General features: G+C 35.3%; 1 pseudogene; it reads left to right on the top strand.

Moving 5' to 3' along the window:
* Positions 1-1907: 1907 nt before the first annotated feature.
* LOC131651724 (carboxylesterase 1-like) lies at positions 1908-3499 on the top strand (annotated as a pseudogene).
* The last annotated feature ends 5127 nt before the right edge of the window (positions 3500-8626 follow it).

Raw genomic sequence — 8626 nt, 5'->3', positions numbered from 1 at the left:
TTTCTCATTTGAATATCATATCTGTTATATAAAATTATAAGGATAAAAATGTCAATTATTAATAAAACTCCTCCCCTCCCCTCGTGAACCAAACATATTTTTAACTAAAATCCCTTCCCTCCTCTCCCCTCCCCTCGTTTGAACCAAACATACATATAATTAATAAAAATCTCTCCCCTTCCCTCCCCTCCCCTCCCCTTTCCTCCATTAAAATCCCTCCCCTCCCCTCCCCCCGTTTGAACCAAAGAGACCCTAAGGGGAGGGGAGGGGAGGGAAGCAAAATCCCTCCTATACTCACTTTTTGCTCCCCTCCAAATTGGAGGGATTTGGAGGGGAGGGAAGATTTAGTAATCATAATTATATTATTTTCCCTATTTTAACCTCAATTATTTTTTTAATTTCAAGATTGTCCTTATTGAATTATTAAAGACTAAATTTTTTCTCCGTATTATTTCACGTTTATTTTTTTTTTATTGTGCGGTTTCTATTTGTGCGTTGTTCCTCTCAGGTGAGTTTTTTTCTTTTTATTTTGTTGAAGTTCCCTTTTTGATATTATATTATTATTTTTATAATAATAACATACTTATACTTATATACTTATATCGATTCTTATATATGATAATAATAAGACTTTTTTTATTATACTATTAATAATAATAACAATATACAATATATGCAAATATAATATATTTATGTTATAAATAAAAATTTTAACTCTAATATTATTTATTTAATTTTTTTAATATTTTAACCTTATTTTATTTATTTTTAATTATAAGAATTGTTTTACTGGGTTACATGAATCATAAGATCAGATAATAGTTTGATTTGCGTTGAAGATATATAGTTCAACTAATGTCTGTTGTTGTTTACGGTTATATTATGGTTTATGAATAAACAAGTTTTTATTAAGAATTATTTTTACTAAGCACAAATAATAATATTTATAAGGATAAAAAGGTAAATTGATTTTAAAATTCCTCCCTTTCCCTTGTGAACCAAACATATTTGTTGTTAAAAATCTCTCCCCTCCCCTCCTTTGAACCAAACATATATTTAGTTAAATTCCCTCCCTTCTCTTTCCCTCCATTCCCCTTCTCTCGATTAAATTCTCTCCTCTCTCCTCCCCTCCGTTGAACCAAACAGACCCTTAAGAAAAATGAAAATGTGAATATTGAAAATGAAAAGAGGGCCATGGTTGATTTTGGAAATACCATATGATGATTGGTATTTAATGGCGAAAGCTATGGATGAAATGAAATAATTGTAGATTTGTTTTGGTTTTTTTGATATCCACTTTCTATTTTCTAGGCCTCATGTTCATTATAGTGGATTAAGTTTATGCAATATGGCAAAAGCGTAAAAATGAATAAGATAGCAATGTATTTTTCTGCAATATGACAAAAGCGTAAAAATGAATAAGATAGCAATGTCTATCATTATAAAGAAATTATTAAATTAGATAGATATATAAACAATGAATTTGTTCACGTGCATTAGGTGTGCAAGTTGGATCTTAAAATTCTCTTTTCTACGGTTAATGATTTTGGAATTCAGTACATTTTTATGGTTGAAATACCAAAATGTTTACAAACTCACAGGCGATTGAACGTAATTGTTGACCTAACTATAGCATCCTTTCCTCTCCAATGGTTGCTCAACCCTTCTTAGATCTTTTCCCTGAAACCCAACAAACTCAACAACAAGCTTCTCTCACTCCACAGGTACACACCAAATCCACTAACAATACCTCTAAAACCTTCGCTGAAGTTGTTGACAATATTTGTAATTTCCCAATTAATCAAATTAAGCAAGGAACTTCATTGGGTTGAATTTATGAGTCAAGAACATAGACCACATATATTAAACTACCCTTTGTATGGTTGAAACTATTAATAAAGAAATCAATGAACTCTATATATATCTTACATATAAACCTCAAAATATTTCATTCCATATCTCACCATAGACTACACACTATGTCTAATCCAACTTCGCAACCACCATCAACAACAATTGATCCCTACCTATTCCTCAAAATCCACCATAATCCCGACGATACACTCACTCGGAATCTTGAAGATCCACACACTTCACCTTCATCAGACACCACTCTCCGAATCTCTGTTCTAACCAAAGATCTCACCATCAATAATTCAAACAAAACATCTCTTAGATTATTCCTACCTAAAAAAGAAACTGTTTCAGACCAAAACAACAAAGTTTTACCACTTTTTCTTCCATGGAAGTGGCTTCATCGTAACAAGTGCTGCCTCCACTCCATTCCATGATTTTTGTGTCGAAATGGCTGAAACTGTGGAGGCTGTTGTCGCATCTGTTGATTATCGCCTCGCGCCAGAGCACCGGTTGCCGGCGGCATATGATGATGCTATGGAAGCATTCAGTTTGATTAAATGTAGTGGAGATGAATGGTTGACTTGACTATTCTAAGTGTTTTATAATGGGGAATAGTGCTGGAGCTAATATTGCATACCATTAGGCTAGGCTAGGCTAGGCTTTAGAAGGCCTGAGTCTGGCCTATGATAAACTTAAAAGGCCTAAGTCTGGCCTAAGGCCTATCATAGGCTCAGTTTTTTGGCCTGGCCTGGCCTTTTTAAAAGTCTGGCCTGGCCTGAAAGCCTATTTAAAAAGCCTGTATCTCATTAAAGTTTTCAATAAATCTATATTACTTAAGAAGTCTTGTAGGTCGGCCTATACATACATATATAAGTGAACGTATTTAGCATTTGTTATATATATATATATATAGGGTAGTCTATTTAGTTTTTTTTTCCTAATATATATGCATACATGAACCAACTTATTTAACATATCTCTAATATATATGAAAATATAGGCCGGCCTATAAGGCTTCATAGGCTTTTTTAATAGCCTAAGCCTGACCTATTTAATAAAATAGGCTTTTAAAAAAGCCTAAGCCTAGCCTCTTTATTAAATAGGCCTATGTAGGCTGGGCCGTAGGACCCTGTAAGCCGGCCTGGCCTATTCCCACCCCTACATACCATGCAGGACTACGTGTGGTTGAAAACGTGAAACATCTTGAGCCGTTGAAATTCCAAGGGTTGATATTACGTCAACCATTTTTTGGTGGGACTCAGAGGACTGAATCAGAGGTGAGACTAGAGAATAATCCTCACTTTCCATTGTGTGTTAGTGATATGTTATGGAAATTAGCATTACCAATTGGAGTAGGAGGTAACCGTGATCATGAGTATTCTAATCTAAGCTGGGAATGGTGGTGGTGAAAAATATGAGAAGATTAAGGATCAAGGGTGGAAGGTGTTGGTGAGTATGAACGGTGGGGATCCATTGGTGGATCGCAGTAAGGAATTGGTGAAATTGATGGAGGAGAAGGGTGTGGAAGTGGATGATTGATTTACAAGAAGAAGGTTTTCATGGTGTTGAGTTTTCTGAGCCATCTAAGGCAAAGAACTTCATTGGATTGGTGAAGGGTTTCGTTTCCTCTTTGGCTTCTTAGAGTCAACAACTATCCAGAATGATAAGTAATAAGTGTTTGATTTGTCATCTCAATTATTGTCTCTTATTTGAACATGTAGTATGAAACTATTATTAAGAATGAAATAAACACGAGTCATTGTTATAGTGGTTCTGTGGTAGTGTGGCTTAGCATGTTATTTTTTTTTGAGTAATGCTATTTAGTATGAAGCAATTTGAAAAAAAAAATACAAGAATGAATATGTGTCACTATTTTAGTGGTAAATTTTAAATTGATTTTAAATTAAATTTCCTTTTTAATATGAATCATGAGGTTGTGGTAATAATGGATGGTTAGGATGTATTCTTGCGTTTCTTGTTTTTTCATTTTCTTACTAATTGGCATTTTTCTATTTTTTTATAAACACGAGTCATTGTTATGTGTTGTCAAAATAGGATGTGGTGATACAATATTATGCATTTTATCGTTACGAATTAAATTAAATAAACATGGGTTAATATTATATAGTGGTATTGATGGAATATCACTAGGAAAAAAAGACAGCCTAATTTTGAATTCTGGTAAAAAAATAATGAATCTAAGTTTTTTAATCTCAGAACACTTAACTCTAAGTTTATTAATTTTTATGATATGCAATGGGTTTTGATTTGATATCGTATGGAGTTCTCCTTCTCCACTCACACATAAAGCTGTTTGGTTGTTTCAATGAAAGTTCTTAAGCCTGTGTTAATTCAATTGTCATTCATAGAATTAATGGGGAGATGTCGGAGAAGGATGGGGTGACTTTGATATTTGGTAATTTTGATGACTTTGTTTCTCATTAAAATGATTTATTTTAATTATTCATACACTTTTCAACTTTGGTGACTTTATTTTAATTACCAAATAGTAAAGTCATTCAATTCATTTTTAAAGAGGACGGAGGAACCATTCTTAGCGTTAATTGACTATAATATAGTTTTGAATATTAATAAAAGAGTTAAATACACGACCCCCTCTTATCATTAGAGTGGGATTCGGTTTTGCCCCCCCCCCCCCCCCCCCCCCCCCCCCAAGTTATTTTTTTAAGAAAGCCCCCTTATAAAAGTTTTAAGTAAATTTTACCACATCCTTTTACTTCAAATGCTGACTAGACTTTGACCAATTGGCTTATGTGGCATAGACTCAGATTTTAATCATTTCCAAATTTTTTAGATTTTGAATCAGACTTTATTATTCACCTTAATGATCAGATTAAATGCTTATTTTTCCATCAATTAACATAAACAAATTAATTAACAAACAAATTAATTAACAAACAAATCAATTAAAAGAGGAATTAGGGTTTACGTGTGACATTGGACTCTCTCCTTCAAACTCAGCAGCGTGACGACGTGGATGGAGAATCCGTCTTCTCCGGCGAACTTCCGCCACCATTAGCTCTCCATCTCAACCTCTCTTGTTCGTCTCTCTCAATCTCTCTGGTTCGTCTCTCATGATCTCTCTTCTCCGCTCACTCAATCTCTCTTCTTCGCTCACTCGATCTTTCTCCTCTCATTTTCGATTCGATTTGAACTTCGTTTGCGTTCTTATTGTGGAAAATTAAAATAAGCTCGTTGAAAACTTCGTTTACGTATTGAGTTTCCTTGGGCATGTGATGCATGAAATAGTGCTGTTATGATCAAACTAAATTCAAGTGAATGTTAACAGCACCATGGAATTCACATCAATCTTCACCTCCTTGAGATGTAAATCGATCTCTCTCCTTTTATTTGCACTATGTCGTACATTCCTTTTGGAAGAGTGCTGTTAGAAATATTCGTTTAAGAAGGAATTATGGATATCATAAAGGAAATGATAGTAGATGATGAAATCGAAAATTACCCTGAAAATGTGTTCTTAAGAACTAAGGGCAATCAAGTGAAAGTGGAGGGAAGATGATTAAACATGTTCAATCACTTTCAAATAACATGGTGCGATACATATGTATGAACGCACTCTTCCATGCTTAAATATCCTCTGAATTAGTGTAAAATTCACTTGAATTTAAAATCACTTGTATATTGAATTGTGGCTGGATTTCTGGATATTTGTTATAATGTTTTTAGGTGTTGTTTGTTTATATGGTTTGTTATAATTTATATTGAATTGTGGCTGGATATTTGTTGTAATTTATTTTTAATTTTGTGTGGTTGGATATATAGGAAAACATTTTGTGTGGCGGGATATATAAGATATATGGTTTTTTTATTTATTATTAATTACATAGGAAATTGTCACATGAAAGAAGTATATATAGAGCTTCCGGAATTATGTTATGAGTTGCTACAAGCTTCCGGAAGGAATTTGTAAGGAAATCGAATCACTGCTTGCTAAATTCTTGTGGGGGGCTAAAGATGGTGTGAGGAAAATGCATTGGATGAGTTGGGAGAGACTTTCTCTTGCAAAGTGTAATGGTGGCATGGGATTTCGCGGGATAGGAGAATTCAATAAGAGCCTGCTCGGAAAGCAATATTGGAGACTGTTAAATGATGAAAATTCATTGCTGGCTAGAGTCTTTAAAGGCAGATATTATCCTAGGGGAATTCTGTCAGAGGCAAAAGTGGGTTTTTCGCCAAGTTATGCATGGAGAAGTCTATTAAGCGCGAAGGAGATGGTGGAAAGTGGAACCAGGTGGAGAATTGGAGATGGTTCTAAGGTTAGAATCTGGCACGACAATTGGATACCGACAAATCCAGGTTTTAAAGCCCTGAGCCCAATACGCGAGATTGAGGAAAATGCTAGGGTGAATGTTCTCATTGATGCTGACTTGGGACGGTGGAATACAGAATTTCTTAATGAAGTTTTCAACCAGCATGAGGCTGCTCAAATTGCCAGCATACCCCTTTCGAGCAGACTCCGAGAGGATAAGCGAATATGGCACTACGAAAAAGGATGGTGAGTATTCTGTTAAATCTGCGCACCATTATCTCAAAGATCTCAGAAGGAAGAAAGCTCCTGGACCCTCTTCGTGTAGCAGCGTAGGCGTATGGAAAAAACTGTGGAAAGTTCCCATCGATTCAAAGATCAAAAATTGTGTTTGGAGAGCAGGCAAGAACATTCTTCCGACGAGGAGTAACCTCCTGAAAAAAGGTATTTCCCTGGATCCTAATTGCCCTTTCTGTTGTTCTGCCCTGGAAACACCCCAGCATATTTTCCTAGATTGTGAGTTTGCAAAAAAAGTCTGTTTCGCTCCCCCCTTAGGATTCCGACTGCTGCCGTGTGATGATCTTCTTGACTGGCTTGAGTTAATTCTTCGGAGTAATAACAGTTTTGAGATCCAAATTCAATTTACCGCGCTTTGGAAGATTTGGCAGGCTCGTAACTTGTTGATTTTCCAAAACAAACGGATTGAACCGATGGTTTTAGCTGGTGATATCTATGATAGGGTTGCTGAATTCAACAGTGCTTTTCCACAGGCCCAGACAAGGGCGAAGAGGGAGGATTTGCTGCAGGCTGCCACTGTGCACGCGGAGGCGGTAACTATTGCCACCGATGCTGGATGCTTTGAGGAAGGTTTTGCTGCCATGGGTTGTGTCATCAGAAAGGGAAAGGATAATATTCTGGTTGCTGCCTGCAAGAAGGACTTCATCCAGGTCTCGGTATCGACGGCAGAAGCTCTAGCCTTAAAGTGGGCAATGAAGATGGCTGCGGATCTCTCTCTTGACAACATTGTGTTCTTCTCTGATGCATAATTTGTAGTCGACTGTATCAATGGGTGCGCTTTTTCGGCGGACTTGGAACCTATAGTGATTGATTGTAAATCACTTCTGTGTAATTTTAATTCTGCATCTGTGTTATTTTGGAATAGGAACTGTAATTCAGAGGCACACCATATGGTGGGTGTAGGTAGAAACCTGGGTAACAAAACTTGGTTGGGTGTCATCCCCTCTTTGAGTGATGGCCCGTCTTGTATTCGCCATTCGGCTTTGCTGTTTTAAATGAATGGTCTGGTTATCAAAAAAAGAAAACTATGTGGCAAATTAATGATGTCATTTTCATGTTCAAAGACTTGTACTCCTGTGCTTGAAAAGCCTGTAAGTTTAGGGGCGTGATTTTCATGTGGCAAGGTGTTGCAATGTGAAAATCATATGGTAAATTAGTGACGTAATTTTCACGTGGCAACAAAGTTATTACACATGTTCCTGTCGCGTGATTAATTACGTCCCTAGATTTGTATTGTGACATGAATTTGAGGGTTCCCACGTGAAAATCAATATCGTTAGTCATGTCATATTGTACTGGATTATAAGTTATGTTGATGGTTACTTTACTATTAGAGTATAATTTCAACGGATGATTCAATTTTACTTGAAGTTCTTCTAGGACTCTATGGATCCATATTTCCCCATAAATACCTCGAATCATAGCTCTAAATTTTGTTTTTCCACTACTTCTTATTATTCCTTATTGTTTCTTGCTTCTCCGAGTTACAAGATTACCCCACACATAGATACAATATTTAGAGGTAAATCTTCTATCTATGACTGATCCTTCCTTATTAGCATTAGTGAATATAGATACTTGGAAAACATTATTTGAAAATATTAATAAGAATTTGAAAATTTAGAACTTTTGAAGAAAATCTATTGATTAAGTGCACAACAGTTAAAATTTATCCACCCCGTAAATAATTTGGAACTTTATGTGTGAAAAGTAAGTGCGAGCTACTTCCAACAAATGTCATTTTTATTACTATGCAATACCATTTTTTATGGGTTTGGGGGCATGAGCTTTGATGTATTATCCTATTTTGACAAAAGAAATCTCTCAAATAAGTGTTAAAGTATTCTTTGCTATTATCACTTCTAAAAACGTGAATATTAGTTTGAAGTTGAGTTTGCACCATTTAACAAAAATCATTTACAACTTGACAAACATAAATTTTCCTTTTAACAAGTATACCTAACATACTCTAAAGTGGTTATCGACAATGTACTTGTATGGTTAAGGTTCCAAACATCACTGTGAATAAAGAAAGGTTAGACGACTTATAAAAATCTATTGAAAAATGAGAACGATAGCATTTTGAAAACTCGGAAGCTTCACATTTAAATGGAAAAATCCTTATTATAAAATAACTTAGAAAATGAGCATTTCAAATATCGAAAACTAAGATGACCTAATCGT

This window comes from Vicia villosa, linkage group LG2 (genome assembly GCF_029867415.1).
Source record: "Vicia villosa cultivar HV-30 ecotype Madison, WI linkage group LG2, Vvil1.0, whole genome shotgun sequence".
NCBI classification, from domain to species: domain Eukaryota; kingdom Viridiplantae; phylum Streptophyta; class Magnoliopsida; order Fabales; family Fabaceae; genus Vicia; species Vicia villosa.
Note: the sequence above shows the minus strand (reverse complement) of the source record. Positions and strands in the feature narration are given on the sequence as shown.